At 43.6% G+C, this 17986-nt stretch overlaps 1 long non-coding RNA gene across 1 annotated transcript; it reads right to left on the bottom strand.

The window, feature by feature from the left end:
- Positions 1 to 2351: 2351 nt before the first annotated feature.
- LOC138302132 (uncharacterized) lies at positions 2352 to 17155 on the bottom strand. The gene is made up of 3 exons (XR_011205297.1): positions 16960 to 17155; positions 7172 to 7228; positions 2352 to 2667 (listed from the first exon to the last, which is right to left on the bottom strand). It is a non-coding gene; the product is annotated as an uncharacterized lncRNA (long non-coding RNA).
- Positions 17156 to 17986: the final 831 nt, after the last annotated feature.

Raw genomic sequence — 17986 nt, 5'->3', positions numbered from 1 at the left:
GAGGCCCCTGCAGCTTGTATCACATACAGGCAATGCCTATGCTGCCAAGTACCAGTATCAATGCCACCTACTAACTATTATATTACTACAAATGTCACAATTTTGGACTATACCAAGTGACCCAAAGCTACAAGAATAGCCTGGGCATGGTTTGTTATTAATTTTAATGTTATATTGGGTTGTAAAACACTCTGTTCGAGTCCTCTTATAAAAACAGTCTGTCAGTGCCACCATGTGGTGGGCTGTCATAAATATGTGCCATGTTAGGAAACAAGTGCTGGTGCCAAGCATTGGGAAACATCACGACAAATCAAGCACTGAATGGACCCCAAAAACACTGTAAGCCAGAAAATGGGTACTTTGTAAGATTTCTGCAGAGGCCCAGTACTAAGATACATCAGCGCTTGGTTTAAGTCAACATACGGGAGTATTTTAATAGTGTTGTACATGTCTCAGTACTGTGATACTAATGTAAAGATTCACTGTGACTGCTCTAGTTCTTTGCAAATGCATAACTGCAGCTCAGGGTAGAGTTGCATTGCGGGAATTCTTGATGTCTCAGTACTTGGAGATCAGTGTATGAATACAATCAGGATAAGTGTAACATGAACTCTGTGGATGTCTCAGTTATGAATTATAGGCAGCGAGGGAGGTTCAGTGCTCATTTAGGGCTTCATTTATATTTCGGAGGACAGGATATTCTGTCACAAACGTGACGGATATAGTGTCAGCTGTATTACGAGTGTCATAGGATAATATGCACGTGTAATATGGTGAACGGCATATACGTCACGTTTGTGACGGAATCGCCTGCATGCTGAAATATAAATCAGGATCTAAGTCCCAAATTCCCTGGAACATGTGGTATTGCTTATCTGTAATAAATGCAGCTCCGTAGGTATCATAAAACAAATGAAAAAATGCGGCCAGGGTGAGCACCTCACCATGCCTGACATGGGACAACCCAGCTGGGAATTTCAGCCTTTGATCTATGGAGGGGAAGAAGGAGGAATGCACAACCCTCTGTGAACTGACGGTCCATGATAACCGGATTCCACTTTGCATTCTGGTGCTTGTAGTTTTGTTTTTCGCATGGCTGCATGTACCAGAATGCAAACAAAGACAAGACTGGGTGAGCTACAAATGCCTAGCACAGGGCTATTTAGAAAAGGGGGGATTCTGCATTGGGGAAAGGTGCTAAGCAGAAGAATGGGAACATTCTGCACAGGGCAATCCTTTTGCAGAAGATAGGAGGAACTACCACGCAGAGATGTGAGATTCTGGGAACGGTGAGACTGGAAGAATAGGAGGGGGAATATAAACATTTTTTAAAAAGCAGGATTAGTTTAGTTTCACCCAGGATGAACTTTAGGGAGACAGTAGAAATTACTCAGGGGTTGAGGGGGAAGGAGAATCAGACCTAGAATTGCCATGTCCTCAGTAATTCCTTATTTCTAATGGGGCTCCTAGACTCCCGTATATAATCCACCAGTAACTACGCCCCTGGAGTTACAAATACTCTTGGCATCAGTAACTCCACCAAAGAACTCCCAGGAGGATTACCAGAACACTCGGAATGACAGCCTACATTTTGACATTTGAACCCACTTTAGCCACAACCCTTACCTCCTTGCCCCATCCCTCCACTCAGGTTGGTGAGTGCTCACACATCTTTTTTCCCCATTTAAATCCTTCCCTTAGCCAATAGAAAGATGAGGTTAAGCAAGATAATCGATCAAGACTATGTTGTAAAGAGAAAACCATGCAACAGGTGATTTGCATCATATATTACCCACGGGCGGCTCATCCATATGGGTGCAGCAGTAGATGCAGCAGATGCAGCAAACCTTTCAGAATGAAAGGATAATAAACTATGTTTATTATCCTTTTGTTCTGAAAGGGGGGGGGGGGGTCACAGGGGTGCGTGCATTGAGGGAGAGTGCTCAGCGCTCTCCATTAGAACATATTTGTGTTTGGGCGGCTGTCTTGACCTGGCCAAACACACATGCGCAGTAGGCGGTCTCAGTTGCCGGGCTGGAGAGAGCTTGCACAGGCTCCCAGTCTTCTTGTGAGCACCCTGGCTGGGTTCTCCCTGCCAATCCTGATGCAGCTTTGAGCAGTGTCAGGATTGGGGCAGGGCAGATTGGGAGGCTGTGCCTGCAGCCTGCGATGGAGGAGCCAGAGAGTTAGGATAAGTTTTTATTTAAAAATAAAATAATTTAATGTATCCCCCAGCTCCCATCTTCCCCTGTCCCTCCTACCCCTCCAAGTCACGCCCCACCCACCCTGCCCCTTTTAAGAGCTGCGAGCCACGACTGATAATACCTATATTAATTTTTTTTAGCCACACATGAATTTCATCAGTACGTTTAATATGTTAGAAACAGCAAAATCATTTTTTGCAATGGGAATTGCTCAGCAAAGAATAATGAGGGGCCATAGAAGGCTTGAGTATGATTTTTGTCCTTCAGGAAAACAGCAGCATGAATTAGTTTCAATTTCAGGTATCAACCTATTCATTCTCAGGCACCTATAGTAGCACACGCGAGCAGGTGTGCATATTTCTGGTGGCATTCCAGTGTGGAGAGCATCACTTCTTACACCCACCACCACCATGAGTGCATTTCCCATGGTCGTGTTGATGAGGAGGGCAAGGATGACATGGATCTATGGGTAAAAGAAGGGAAAGAGAACTTTAGTCTGCATCCACTTACACGTTATACACAGATTTACACAGATGTCTGGATATTCTACATACTCTGAAAATGGAATCACCCGAATGGATTCATACCTAGCCAGGAACAGCTTCTCCATTATAGCATAGAAGCATGGCCCAGCTAAAGAAATGCCCCAGAAAAGCCCCAGAGATGAAAAATAAAATAGTAATAAGGTTTATTTATTACTATTTTATTTTTCATCAACCCGTCCCGAACGGAGTGTCAGGACAGGACATGGCAATTGCTCCTGAGTGGCAGCGGGGAGCTGTGCACTTATTTTTAAAGTGTGCATGTCCCTTTGGCTGGCCGTCTTGCGATTACCAGCTAGACATGCACATTTTAAACCTCTCAAACACAGGCCTCCAGTGCTTTTAAGAGTGCTGAGAGAGGCCACCCTCTCCAATCCTAGTGCTTCTCTCATGCTGATGAACAGCATGAGAGCAGCTCCAGGATTGGTTAGGGGTGAGAAGACTGGAACACCAGAGTGAGCAGGACATCGTTCGGCAAGCCAGGAAGGTAAGTGGCTTTTTCTTTTATTTATTTTACTACTCCCCATTTGCCTGCCCCACCACTCTCCTTACATGTCAGCCGCCACTGGACCTAGCATTGATTCATCTACTAGTGAGAGAGAAACACACTTCTACCCAACAACGGGTGATGTTTAGTTGGTGATACAGAGGCCTGTGCAAATTATGTTGGTGTAATCGCATGTACATCACTAACTTTGCATGATGCAAACTGTGCAAATTTGTGGAATTTCACATCATGTGAAGTATCTTGTGATTTTTTTACGTGTTGGAGACTGGTTCTCGAAATACGATTTCCACCTGAACCTCTCTCCTGCTGATATCTGACATCACTTATCTATGTGAAGTATGGGCTTGGTGAGAATTGTTATGTTAGATACCAGTGAAATATATTTTGCAGAATAAGCATAATTTTACAAGCATTTAGGGTCAGCTATATCTTAAGATTGTGTTGCCCCTGTGTCGCATGGACAATGTAATACCTAAATTAGATTTACCAAGCAATGCAAAGCCACAAGAAGGTGCCCTGCATTACTCTGTCCTTGCAAAGTTTTGCAGTGGTGGAGCGTGGGTGTTATATGCTTCCACCAATGGACTTTGGTGCATTCCCAGATTTACCAACACTGGTAAACCTGAGAATGTGTCAAAATGCTACTCCTTCAAGGCGAGGCGCAACAAGGAGAAATATCTTCGTTTCTCTTTCTAAGTGTGTCCCTTCCTGCACACAAACAATCCTGCCAGCAACCACGGTACCCTTGCATCATGGCACAAGGGTGCCTGTGTGGGCACTAAGCATCAGATTATGCGCAAGCACAGACAGAGAGCAAGAATGTGCCACATATTGGTTAGTATGGTTCATTCCTGCCCTCTCCCTTTCACACAGCACAATGTAGCAAGTTGTCTTGTTGTGTTGTGTGAACTATTGAGAAATCTGGCCCACAATGTATTTTGCAAACTATGTTTTTGTAATTTCCTAAAAACCATTGGTCATGCTGTCTATCATATGTCATGATATATTAAAACACTTGCTTGTCCTAATATAGTCGGCACAATTTTTATTAAGAAAAGACGAGCATTCAAGCAAACGCATGCCCTATCAACTCTACTACTTCAGTGGTTTAGGTAGGAGAGTGTTGGGAGGTTACACAGAGAACAAAGTGCACTTCAAGTCAAAAGGCATTTTGAATAATATTGTTGTGACTGTCTGAGAATATGGCATCTCCCCAAATACTGCGTAATTCAAAAGCATGTCATGCGAGCCAGCCAGGACATGCCTCTGGCGCATTTTAGAATCTATTCAGGAGAGCAAGGAAAAATGAATATATACAATAATGAATTCTAGGTATAAAGACAGGTGGAAAGCGTGATAAAGCATCTCTTCCAAATAACTCATCATAACATCTATAGTATATATGTAGATCCGAAAAGTGTTATATGTTTATAGAATTGTTGAGTGTACGGAGAGGTCAGGACTGACAAGCGAAGAAGCTTTGAGCGGGTCATGGTGCCCCCTCCCTCCCTCAACAAAAGCAGAAATAACACATTACACCGAACATCTGCATGTAGGGTTTATGTAATGGCGGTGTTTTATGTGTATTTGTATTTAAAAGGGCGTTCACCAAAACTAAGGCGCAAATGGTGTTATTCGTGAAATGGGGTAAATCACACTTAAGAGTCCTCCTGACTATTAGAAGAGTGGTTTCTATGAGTAGCTGTAACATACACTTTGTGAGGGACCAACCTTTGTTTTTCTTCGGTCAATTTTGCTATATGTTTCTTTAAAATGCAGACCCTCAGAATACGGAAGCGCTTTGTAATTTTACCAAAGGACATCTCTTCATTAGTGTGACTTTTTTCCACAGATGAGGAAGTGTGTGTGCTTTTTTATAAAAATGAAATATCACACTATTTCCATTTCGCAGCACTTTTTAGAAGGAGGCATGTGAAATAATTAAAACATCAAAAACTCTCACTGAAATAAACACATGATAATCCTGTGCTCAATTAATCTTTTTTTGCTATCCTATAAATTAAGGGCATCATTTAGAGGTTGGCATTATCAAGGAATCAGCCGAATATTACCAGATGCCTCGAATGTCAGTTTCCGGGACTTGCGTGCCCTATATATAGATAGGGAACCACTTTGTTTCCAGCCGCGGCTCCTCCGCTAAGGAAGAAGCGTCGCCCTATTGTTTTATGCAATGGACGAAAGGGAAAAATAAAATGATAATAACATATTATTATCATTTTACTTTTCCTCGGTAGCAGGGTTAGGGTGGGGCGGGCTGGTCTAGAGGAGGACAATGTGCACATAAGTGCACATGACACTTTGGTCAGCCATGTTGGGCTGTCCAAACAGTCATGCGCACTTTGCATTTCTCCATCCGGCTGCCGGGAGGAGAAGGTGCACGGGCCCTCTCTGAGTGCCGAAGCAGGGTGCTCAGACCAATCACCACGCTGCTGTCATGCAGGTGACAGCAGCGTCGTGATTGGAGGGGAGTCTGGAAGCCTGTGTGTTTCCTAGAGTCTGAGGAGGAAGGAGAGATGGAGCCATCTCTCCCAACCTGAAAGGTACATTTTTAAAAACGTTTTTTTTTTTAATACCCCCGACCCGCCACCCCTGTTGACAAGTGGCCACCACTGTTAGTTTCCAAGGGAAGAGCTCAGCTGACTCTGCCTTCGGAAACCCTTTGCCAGCACTTCATCCACTTCAAGTCCGGCAGCTAGAGAGGATTAAAAGACAGACTAATATAGGAAGGCCTCAGACGCAGATTCTTATGACTAGCGTTATCCAAGAGCTTTTGATTTTACCAAAATTATACGTATGATATGCTTCATTTTAGGAGCTTTCAGTCAGCACTCTTTCTCCACTGGGTTTTTATTGGGCCATTTTTGATTTTGTTCCGTCCACTACAGCACAAATTGGGACAGCCCACGTCTGTTAATAGCTAATTTCATCACTGTGAGTGATGGCATTCTGCCTTTTCGCAAGTGCACATTAAAACAAAAAGTCGTTTCCTTCAGATGTGGGGACTTCTATGAGAATGTGTGCTTTCTGAGACGCAAAAATATATATGTGCTTTTAGTCAATGTATTTTTGGCTTGCCAAGGGCTTGGGAGGTTTGCCAACAATTAAGTTTTGCAGAAGTCAAAATAAAACAAGCACTGTCAAATTCAAAAGGCTTACAGCAAATGACAAGACCTCTTATCTTTGTCAGCGCTTGTTCATGTTGGTGCATGCCATGCAAAAAAATGTTAACCATGTTGTCATGGAATGGTGGCATGGCCAGCACTGCCTTTTCACTGAAAGATCGCTGCCCATATCAGAGGAACACTATGGGCAGCGAACCTCCACTGCAGAACTGGTGGTGTTTGTGCCTCCAGGACGCCAGTAGTTTGGCAGCCTAAAAATCTTTCAATGTAGCTCTAAATGAGCACAGCAGCTGGCAAACTATCAGGCAATACCTGGCATAGCGCCTGTGTCCTAAGAAGCAGGAAGTTCCGGCAGACAAGCTTAGGCAGGAAGCCTTATTGTGCCTCATCAGGAGTTGCTAATGGAACAACTAATCTCTGAGAAGAGGTGAACTCTGAGCAGAACTGGACCTGGCCTTCTTCAGCTGGTTTGAGATTCATCTCCATGGGAGGGACAGCTTAGCCAGGCCTCACAATTTGTGATTCTCACTTGCATATATAAGACTTGAGTTTCCCAGGAGTATGTAGCCTTCTTGTTGGCAACACACCACTTGCTAAAGTCATTGGTTGAATCAGCTACTCTGAAACAGTGTGAAACAGTGTCTTACATGCAATACAGCAGGTTGGGATTCCCTTTCCATTGTAAAAATGATATAGTGGGGAAACCCATTAGACAGAGATTGCATAAGCTGCGCAGGGATCATTACTGGGTTACAATTTCTTCACAGTCCATACCTGGTTTGTCATTCTTGTGGCCGTGGTCATGACAGTGGTCGTGCCCCTGTTTGCATGCTGAAAAATAAGATCAAAACTTTGCAATACATCTCTTGTTACATTATTCATTTCTTAGTCACATCACAATGTCAGCTTCACAATCCTCAACAATAAAGCATTGAGCGCCTTTTTAAAACAGTGTGGTAGTGGGATAAGATATCTCATTCTAAGCTGTCTCCCTGTAAATAACATCTGTAATGCCAGCATTATAAAGACAGGAAGAAATGGTGTCTTCTCTAAAATCACAGGCAAGAGAACACAACACAGGAGATCATCCAAACAACTTAGCTGATTCGTTAGAAGAGGTTTTATAGAAATGAAGAAATAAAGCATCTTTTAAGCAGGAGTCTCATAGTAATGGGCAGAAAGAAGATATTTTAGGTTTCACCTTGTCCTTTTCCCATGGTAACTGTGGGCCAAATGTACGTAGCCTTTTTGTACTTCTTAATGGTCAGAATCACTATTTCAGGCCGTTAAGAAATGCAAATTGGGCTTTTCTTATGTATAAAGTCCTTTTGATTTCTCCCCGGTAGAAGTCGCAATTTGCAATTCCCAGAATAGGAAATCACAAATAGGATTTTCCTTTTTGCGATTCCTATTCTGATGTACCATGCATTTCCTAAATGCAACATCGGCATTTATGAGATGCAGTTACCATCGACTTGGAGTCGATGGTAACCAAGTGCTATTTCAAAAAAGCACTGCAAAGTGATTTTAAATTGCAATAGAGCACACACATGCCCCTTGGGCAAATGTGTGCTCTACAGGTGCACCCCTATTTTTGGGGTGCATCAAGAGGGGCTTTTTGCCCATTGCCATCCTTGGTTTTGCATTTCCTGAATACCGATTTCCCCAAAAGAAAGCGCCTTTTAGGAAATGCAAAACCAGCCCATTAACTAAAATGCTATGGGATTTCTTAGTAGCGGTTTCCCAATAGCGATTCCTACTATGTAGGAATCACTATTAGGAAATGGGTATCTTAGTACATTGCATTTTGCACTTCTTAAATAACGATTTCTATGAAGTTGCTATTTAAGAAATGCAAAATTGCATTTTCGTACATTGGCCCTTTGTTAGAATATCAAAATGAGATTGTGCAAACAAAATTAAAATAAGAAAATTCAAAATAAGGATCAAAATAAAACTAATGAGAGTGAACATTTTTATTTTAGTTAATAATTGTTACAGATAATTAGATTTGTAAACTTAGATTTTTTGGTATCAGTGACCTGGATAACATTTGCAATAGGGTTAGAATGGGGGTAAATATAGGCTAAGAATTAGAGTTAGAAATTGCTTTATCTTAAGAAATACAGGTAGTGGTGGGTGAGAAATACTGGCGAAATGTGGCAGAAAGTCTCCCCAAGGAAGAAATGTATTCTACTGTGGATTTCACAGAAATTAAAAAGTTTCATTGAATTTTCAGGATTTTCATGCATGCAGTACTTAGGCCCTGATTTATACTTTTTGGTGCAAGGATGCACCAACTCAGTTTTGCACCAAAAAGTTTAGCACCGGCTTGCATCATTTCGGTGCACCAGCGGGCACCATATTTATGGAATGGTGCTAGCCAGTGCAAAGTGTAGGCTAGCGGCAAAAAAAAATGACTTTAGTCGGGTTGGGCTGGCCATATAGAAGAAGGGGTTTTTGCACCAAAAAATGACGTTGGGCAGGTTAGAGTAAAAAAAATGACTCTAACCTGCCTAGAGTCATTTTCTGACGTAAAACCATCTATACCACGACTCCTGTCTTAGAAAAGATAGGAGTCATGCCCACCACCCCAATGGGGAGCACAGGAGACCAGGGTCCCCTGGGCATGTCCAATGCACCCAGTGCCATGTAGGGGTGCCCATTTTCAGGGCCCCAATGGCACTTTAAAAAATAGAATAAAATACTTATCTGAACTTACCTGTACTTACCTGAGATGGGGTTCCCATCCTCCGCTGTCCCTCTGGTGTGGGTGGGGGTGTCCCTGGGGTTTGGGGAGGGCACCTGTGGGCTTATTCCATGCTTTTCCACCATGGAAATAGGCCCACAGGTCCCCTAATGCCTGCCCTGACCCAGGCATTAAAACATGGGGCACAGCAAGCTTTGCACCATTTTTTTTACCCCTCCTGACTCCCGTGCACCATTTTTGCACGGGAGTATAAATATGGCGTTAAGGCCATAGAGTCATATTTTGCACGGGAATGCCTACCTTGCATCTCACTAAGGCAAGGTATGTTTCCACTTCCAAAAAATGACTTTAACTCCATAAATTTGGCGCTAGACGGGTCAAGCACCAAAGTATAAATATGGAGTTAGTTTTGCACTGAATTAGAGTTTTAATAAATTACACTTATTCAGTGCAAACAGAGTATAAATATGCCCCTTAATGTGTAAAAAAGTGCCAGGGCCCAAGTTATTTCTCGGGAGACCACTGCACATTGCACTGTCCCTGCAGTGCTACCATTTGTGAGTACGAACACTGCCTTCTATCCACCACCTAACAATGACGTTTTCCAGTAGCCATTCCAGTTCACCCAGAGTTGTAAGAATGGCCTTGACATGCCAGTGTTATTGTTTTTTAAGGTATATTTATTTGGCAAACTAGCTATTGATGAGGTGACCTGGATTAACATGTCTGGTTTTAAGAATTAAGTTCTGATGCCAAGTACTGTAAATACTGACAAAAATTAAGCACTACCAAATGCGAATCAGGAAACTGCTGTGATTCACCACAGACCATGAATAACTGAAATTGTACTTATGTGGTGAAGATAGTTATGATTAGAGTTCGGGTTGCTGCTGGACATACCAATTTATTTAAATATCATAACTGTTTCTTTTTTCTTATACAAAATTCTAAAGCAGGTGTTCTTTATAAATGGTTTGTCCGTGTAGGTTTCCTCAGTAGTGAATTCTGTATTACTGCAGTCTTGGTTTTCACACAGATTCCATGCATTGCTTTTAATGGAACAATAAATTGAGACTCTTCTTTTTATGCCACCCTTACTCTACCCTAAATACTGTTGATTCAATTTTTTTTTTGCTGCAGTGTGTGGCTGAGCTGGGCAAAGAAGTTCTGAGGCAGGGGACCTCTGCTCTGAGCCAGCTTGTTGATTGGCAGGTGCCGGACCTCTTTGGGGTGAAGTGTGCATGTCAGTTTGGACAGCTGCCTTGCTTCGACCTGCCTGGCATGCGCACTTGAACCCTCACAAGGCTCTGCAATGTAAGAGCCCGGGGGAGCCAAAGGCTCCTAATGAACATTGACAGCCATTGACCCTGCCAATCCTCACTCTGCTGGAGTCATGGGGTTGGGACCGGGCCTGAGCGACGTGAGGTGTACACAGGAGGCAGTATGTCATGACAATGGTTCTTTGCTGTGACTGCGTGAGCCAGTACGGACGATGCCTCAATATTTTTATGCTCATAAAACATACTGTTTGCAAAGTTACACATCTGAATTTACTGAGTGCCATTATGGGCACTCTAAACTGTGACTGGCAGTGGCTGTGTATATCCTGCCCCCCAGCTACCCCAGGGGAGCGAGTGCCCCCATACCTCGGGACAGGAGGCTGAGCAGAGGAGCGGAGCAAGGAGCCAGGGGCTCTCCCACTGCTGGTGGTGTGCCGTGAGAGCAGCTGGAGACTCGAGGGGTTGGGAATTGAGCTCTGTGGGTGGGATTTGAAGCTGCCGCCACCGCCAAGTTTGGCCCAGGAGATGCATACCCTAACTCTCTATGTGGAGGCCTTGTGTGATTGCATGGTGCTTACTCCACGTTCCTCCCTGTAGGCAGCTTCAATGTGCTTTTGTGTGCTAGAGGGAGCTGATTGACGTACCTTATGCTCCCTGGAGGCAGCTGCTTCAATGTGCTCATTTCTTATGTTGGAATGGTGCAGAGTACCATATACAGTGTTTTAAATGGGCTGGTACTCACCAGTACTGCGGGCCGGAACTTCTACATTTCTGTCCTTGAGTACCGGAACTTGTCCTTTGTCGAGGAGAGTACTGGTATGCATGAGGCACCAAGGCAAGCCAGTGAAATGGTTATGTACAGTAGCACAGGTGCTGTTAAAGAGCTGCTGACAAGTCTGTGAGAGGTGCATCTTGTGCTGCTGCACCAGCCCCTCATTTGTATTAATTCAGAGCTGAATGGGAGTTTGGAAGGGGACTGCACCACAATGTGACTGATGGCACTGAGTCCAGTCAGGTCCTGTGAAGTCAATCACACTGCAGTAGTGTGGGAAATATAAATGATATATAGATACATCCACAGTATAGAACATAGTATTCTCACACTGTTGATTACTTTGCATAATAAAGATATACAAAGTGTCTTTTATGTGCTGCGTGCAGAGGTAATCGACACACATATGTGAATATAATAAATGTACTGTAATGTAACGGCAAAAACATAATACTCTAGAAATACAAAAAATCGTTTCTGTGTCATCATGCACATTTTCACACCAAGAAAATTTCGATCCCATTAAATGTGCACACGATGGGCCAGATGTAGCAACCATTTTGTATGGCGCAAACTGCGGGCATCGCAAAATGGGAATGCGACTCGCAAATAGGAAGGGGTGTTCCCTTCCTATTTGCGATTCACACCGCGATGCAGAATTGCTTTGTGACCGCAAACGCGGTCGCAAAGCAATTCGCTGTTAGCACCCATGTCAAGTGGGTGCTAACTCATTCGCAAAAGGGAAGGGGTCCCCACGGGACCCCTTCCCCTTTGTGAATGTCGCCAAAAATATTTTTTCAGAGCAGGCAGTGGTCCAATGGATGCCTACTCTGAAAAAATGAAACCAAATGGCTTCATTTTTTCTTTTGTATTGCAACTCGTTTTCCTTTAAGGAAAATGGGCTGCAATACAAAAAAAAACTGCTGTATTAAAAAAGCAGTCACAGACATGGAGGTCTGCTGTCTCCAGCAGGCCACCATCCCTGTGAGTGCAGGGAATCGCAAGGGGGTCGCAAACTGCGACCCACCTCATTAATGTTAATGAGGTGGGTCTTTGTGACCCAATTGCCATTCGCAGATTGGGTCATGGACACCATTCTGCATATGATTTTGCAACTCGCAAATTGCAAGTCGCACCGACTCGCAATTTCCGAGTCGCAAAATCATATATACCTACATCTGGCCCTATATCCTGCCCCACCCTTTAGCCCTACTCCTAGCCCCATCCTAGTCCGCAGGTCAGTTAAGTACCAGCACTTATTTTTTTCCATTTAAAGCACTGACCATATATATGAGAATGGGTGAGAGACAGCATAGCAGGGACAGGGAGACATGGAACAAAAGAGGTGCGAGGGGCGGGGCAGCAGGGTGAAAGGTACAAGATGGAGCAGAGGGAGAGAAATACACAGGACAGTTCAGAGAGGTGTTACAAGCACCACGAGAAAAGAAGGATTCGAAGGCATGCATTTTTAGAAATGGTTGGCACTGCTGTTGAGTCTTGAACATCTTTCTACCGTTTTTCACTCCTCTGTTCCTCTTTTCAAAGTCTTGCGCAGATCTCTTACAGCGCTTAGAAGCTGCTGGTTTTGATATCGCTATGCTTTTAAGATGTGCGCGCCATAAATACCCTGAGCAAAAGTAATAGAAATTAAGTGCTGTGAAGTGGTCATGAGGTGGCACGCGGCGCTGTTCAACACACATGGACTAAAAGAATACCAGCGAAGCTGGGTGGTATGCGGTGAATTATGATTAAAACTACCCCTCCCATGCCAGGGCAGCCACTCCTCGCTCTCAATAGTTGCTATACCTTCCCCCTCTAACCTCTCTTGTGCTCCGTCATTCCCACACTGGCTAATAGCTATTCCTTTTCTTGCTTCCTAACACTAAAGCGCCTTTTTCATCTCTCCTCTTCTCATCTCTCCTCCCTTCTGTCTCACCTACCTCTGCACAACTGTCTGCTGTCAGTAGCCCTCTCCGTGTCTGCTGCTTCTCTCTCTTCTTCCTCGATCCATCCTTCCTCCAGTCACCCTTTTTTCTTCCTTCTACTTCCCGTGGGGCTGATGACTCTGCGAAGTAATGCGTGCACCCGCTGCAGGTATCTGTGCTTGGCCCCAGGGTCACAGGTTTGAATTTGTGTGAGTCCGCTCAGCCCACCTTCAGCCTCCCAATGTCCATAAAATCCTCTAATCCATCAACTGCACTCATCTGCGCTGCACAGCTGGATACAGTAATCATTGTTTCCAGTGACGTGATCTTTGTGTTGGTTGGATCAGCTTGCTGCTTTGGGGCAAAGAATATAGGAAAGGGGTTTGTCCTACTGTGAGCTTCAATAAGGACCGCTCAGTGTGTCATGATCTATGCACCATAGAGCTGTGTTTTATATGCCATTTCCTCCAGAGAAATCCACTTTCCATGATAGAAGAGGCTCTTTCAAAGGAAAACTAGCGCTGATTTGAGACAGTAGACATAAAACACGAACTGCGTTGTTATTAAATTAGCACCAAGGAGGCAAGGTGATAGAGTTCCAAGGCATGTAAATTCCATTTCAGTGCATGTTGGCTCCAGAGGCGGTCTCAGTGCAAGGTTTATTCTCCTTATTGATGTAATCATAACTACACTTTCACAATTTCTTTATTAACCTTCTTGCCTTCTCAAATTTTCTTTAAAATACACCATTTACCCCTTATCTTTTACAAAATTTCTCGCAGGGAGAACCCCTCCAAGCTCCCCTTACGACAATCGGACACACTCGCTACGCTCACTCGCCACAGATCACTCAACCCAAACTTTTAGCCCCACCACTTTTAAATGTCAGGAGCCACCACTATGAATTATGGCACCTGGCAAATTTGGAATGTGTCCATGGGACCTTGCATTACGTTTTTGCCCCGGGCCTCGCGAGGACGTCGGCTTAGCTAACTCGAAGGAAGCACTTGGTTCCACTGAGCATGGATATGCTGAAGAAAATGATAGTTACAAGATCTGAGCTGAAGGGCCATCATCAGCACCTCTCTTTTCCTTTAGAATAGTATGAAAAGGGAAGTGGAACGCCATCTTAAAAGTGTTTTGGCGAGCAAGCAAAACACAAGCATGAAGGGTTCTTTCTTTGTATCTTAAATTTCAATAATAAATCTGTAGATTCTTTATGACATACTTAATTATTTTCCCAATCACTACACATGGAAATAGTATTCTCAGATTTGTGAGCTATGGTGCATATTTACAAGCCCCTAGAGCCTCCTTGCGTTTCCCTAGCGCCATTTTTTAATGCTATGATGTCGTCAAGGATGCCTTTTTGATTGCCAGATTTACAAAGTGGTGCAATGCAAGCACTGCGTTACTTTGTAACCTCTTGCGCCAAATTATGCCAGTGTCAGGCATAATGTAAGCAAGGGTATGTTCCCCAGCTAGGAGGCCCAGAAAAATGGCGCACTGAAATTTACGAGATTTCACTGCGCCAATCTTCACGCCATTTTTAATGCCTATCTAAGGCAGCTGTTAATGTGATGCTCCCATTGCTTCCAATGGGCCTTCCCAGGCATTGCTGGACTAGGGCCATAATTTTGGGCACTAGTCGACCAATGCACCACAATAGTGTAAAAATTGTGATGATATTGTGCTAAAGCACGCCACAGTGCACCATATTGTAAACACGGCGCTACAATGGTGATGGTAGGGGTGGACGCAAGAAAATGTAAATATGCCCCTATGTATGTGACACAGTGGGTCCTACTCAGTGCTTTAAATGGAAAAATAGAAGTGCAGGTACTCTGTAATAGAGTACCTGCTTGTTTCTGAGAAGTGCAGGTACTCTCCAATTAAAAGTATTACGTTTTTCTTGAGATAAGCCGGTACTCTCCCTCTCAAAATAAAAAAGTGCTGGTACTCAGTACCGGAGAGTACAGGCCCATTTAAAGCACTGGTCCTACTAGTTCAAACGCAATCTCTGACATCTGACGGTTTGGGTTTGAATCCTAACTTCATTCCATTGACTGGGCTGAACAAAATACTTTAGCCTCCTGGGCCACAGTTCCCTTAGCCGTAGGATTTGATTTACTGTTGTGTGGTCACTAAAACATTATTGTGCTGCTGTACTGTAGCTGATGCTTTTGCAAATCTGTAAGTTCAGTTTCAATCTTGGCTTTATTTTAAAGTTCCATCTCCTCAATATTAAACGTCTGGAGGAACAGGGCTATGAAAACAAGGAGTCTTTTGAGTCTGAAGAGAAAACATCTATTGATGTTACTTTTTGTCATCACATGATACTGTCACAAGGCTTTACTGGTTGTTAGTTGTGAACAGTGCCTTAATTATATGGCGTTTAGGAGAGTTCCTGTGTGGTTTTAACATGTCGTATACGTTGAACACGAAATGCTAGTAATACATCTGGACTTAGATGAGGAAATGTGGGCTTATGGCCAAACTCTTGATGAAAAAGGAGACACTGGCTCAATTTTCACTCCCTAACGCCGACAAATTGACTGATCCTGGCAGATCACTTCATAACCTTAACACTCAGTGCTTTTATATGCTAAACATTATCCTTACCCAGAGAAAAGTCCGTTCACATAAAACAATGCATCTATTCACACAATATGATGATGAACACACAATAATGAGGCCGTATGGAAGTGTACAAAATAGTGTATCTTATGAGAATATCCCTACAGCACATTGAGTGCATGGGTTTTGTAAGTTACTGCTATGTCATGCTGCTATAAATGCCTCCAAGTAATAGGCAGATCGTTGCTGCTTAAACAATTTCTGGGACTGCCGCATTAAATCATTCACCGCAGACCTGCAGCCCAGCAAGAATGCCACTAGGAAGTTAATGGCGACTAAATACGAAAAATGGCGCAGTGCTAAAGAAACACAGTGCCCTCAACCCCAGAGGGGCTGGATTTTTGTTTACATCAACACTATAATGTTGCACCAAGAAAGACACTGGGTCGATTAAAGATGCACGCGTTGCTGCATTTCCGATCTGCGCAACTCTCGGATCAAATACAATATTCACATTTAGCAATCCCTTTTCCAACCCATGAGGTATGATCATTCTGCTAACACGCGTGCTTATATGCAGGTAAAGACATTAAAAAAAAAAAAAACTTGCACATATCTGTATTCCCTAAAACGTCCCCTAAAACTACCTGGTCCCGTATCGCCTCAAACACCGACGCTTTTCGCCTCACAAGTACCAGAACGGCACGTCGACACGATTCACATTGTGTAAAACGCTTTATATAACAAAATTATTAAATTTATTCTGCGATTTCTACTGCATCGTGTATATCACCAGCAGGGTTACCTATTAGATACCCCCGCCGCCTCCCCCTCCCTCGCTGTATACAGAGCTACACAGCACCAATTGTCATTGTAGACAGGAAACTTCTAAGCTAAAAAATATATTTTTATTTTCCTACTAGGTTTTTTCACGTAAATATGTGCACATATTAAATGCCATGTGTAGATAGTAATTGTGTGACCATTCACAGCGCTGGCAGGTTCTGCGGGGTTGTGGCAGGAAGCGTGACACAACATCAGGTTCCCTTCGTTATTTTTGATACACGTAATTGGAACGGCCATAGAGAGTTCAGACTCTCCATAATAGTAGGGCATAATAGATATTACTGAAGAGTAGGTCAAGCCATCGTAAAAGCCCTGGGATATTTTTTTATGAAACAAATGTAATTTTTACCAGCGCCAACAGGACAGCAGATGGCACACTAAGAGAACACCGAGCACTACACAAATGCACGCAAAACAGTAGGACATAATAGCAACACTGAGGCGCAACTTACGGTCATGGCAGGGCTGGTGCTGCTTGTCGCACGGGTCCTGGCAATGGCTGCCTTGGTGGTGGTGGGGGCCTTGGTGGTGGTGGCCTTGGTGCGACATTTTTGCCTCGGTGGAGCGAGACTGTTAGAATTCGTCAGCGATGAAAGGCCGGTCAGAGCGTGATGCGTGTCCCGTTTGCGGTGTCGGACCCCGGGCGCTGGTTTATAATCAAGCTGGGAGCCGGCCCCCGTGCTGATTGGGCGTCAGAAGGTTGTACCCACCCAATCAGATTATCGCAAGGGATAATTTATTGCAGACTCCGTCCTCTGTTTATTGTCTTGCTCCCCGTAATTTATTTTTTATTCATTTTATTGTGTGCTATGTTCGTGGACCCTTCCAGGGTGGTTCTCGACACCACCCAATAAGTAAACAAAGGCTTCAGATTTTATTGTTCTTGAACAATACTGTGGCAAACCATTTTTTACGAGCTCCTTTGCGGATGGTAGTTACCTAGTGACATGCTAATAAAATAGGAGGTTGTGACAGTTCGCATCACTAGCACATTCAAGAGGCAAGAGCACCGATGAGAAACATATCAAATAAATAAGTGTAACCATCTACCTAGTTGCAATCGAAAATAAACGTTACAAACCATTTTCTGTTTCCAGTAGACAGTGATATACTTAAACGTAATCCATTTGTAACAACAGATCTAAGAACCAAGGACCATATTTATGACCTGGTTATCATTGCTCTAGGTTTTGCGTTGCTCTTGCACCATGCAACATGATGCAAGAGCGATACAAACCTTAGACATAAATGTAAATTCACTAAAATACCGGGGATAGCGGAAGTGACATCACATGCTTTTTGACCTTCACTTTCAGACACACACACACACACACACACATGCTTACACATACACACATTCAGCTCCTCGACTATGGGGTAGGAGCCCCCCCAGCAGCAGCAGCTGCAAAACTTAAAAAAATAAAATAATTAATATTATTGTTTTATTTTTAAAGGGGTGGGCCCTGAGGGGGGACAGAG

Source organism: Pleurodeles waltl, chromosome 6 (genome assembly GCF_031143425.1).
Source record: "Pleurodeles waltl isolate 20211129_DDA chromosome 6, aPleWal1.hap1.20221129, whole genome shotgun sequence".
Taxonomy (NCBI): Eukaryota; Metazoa; Chordata; class Amphibia; order Caudata; family Salamandridae; genus Pleurodeles; species Pleurodeles waltl.
The sequence above is the reverse complement of the archived record's forward strand: the minus strand, read 5'-3'. Positions and strand labels throughout refer to the sequence as shown.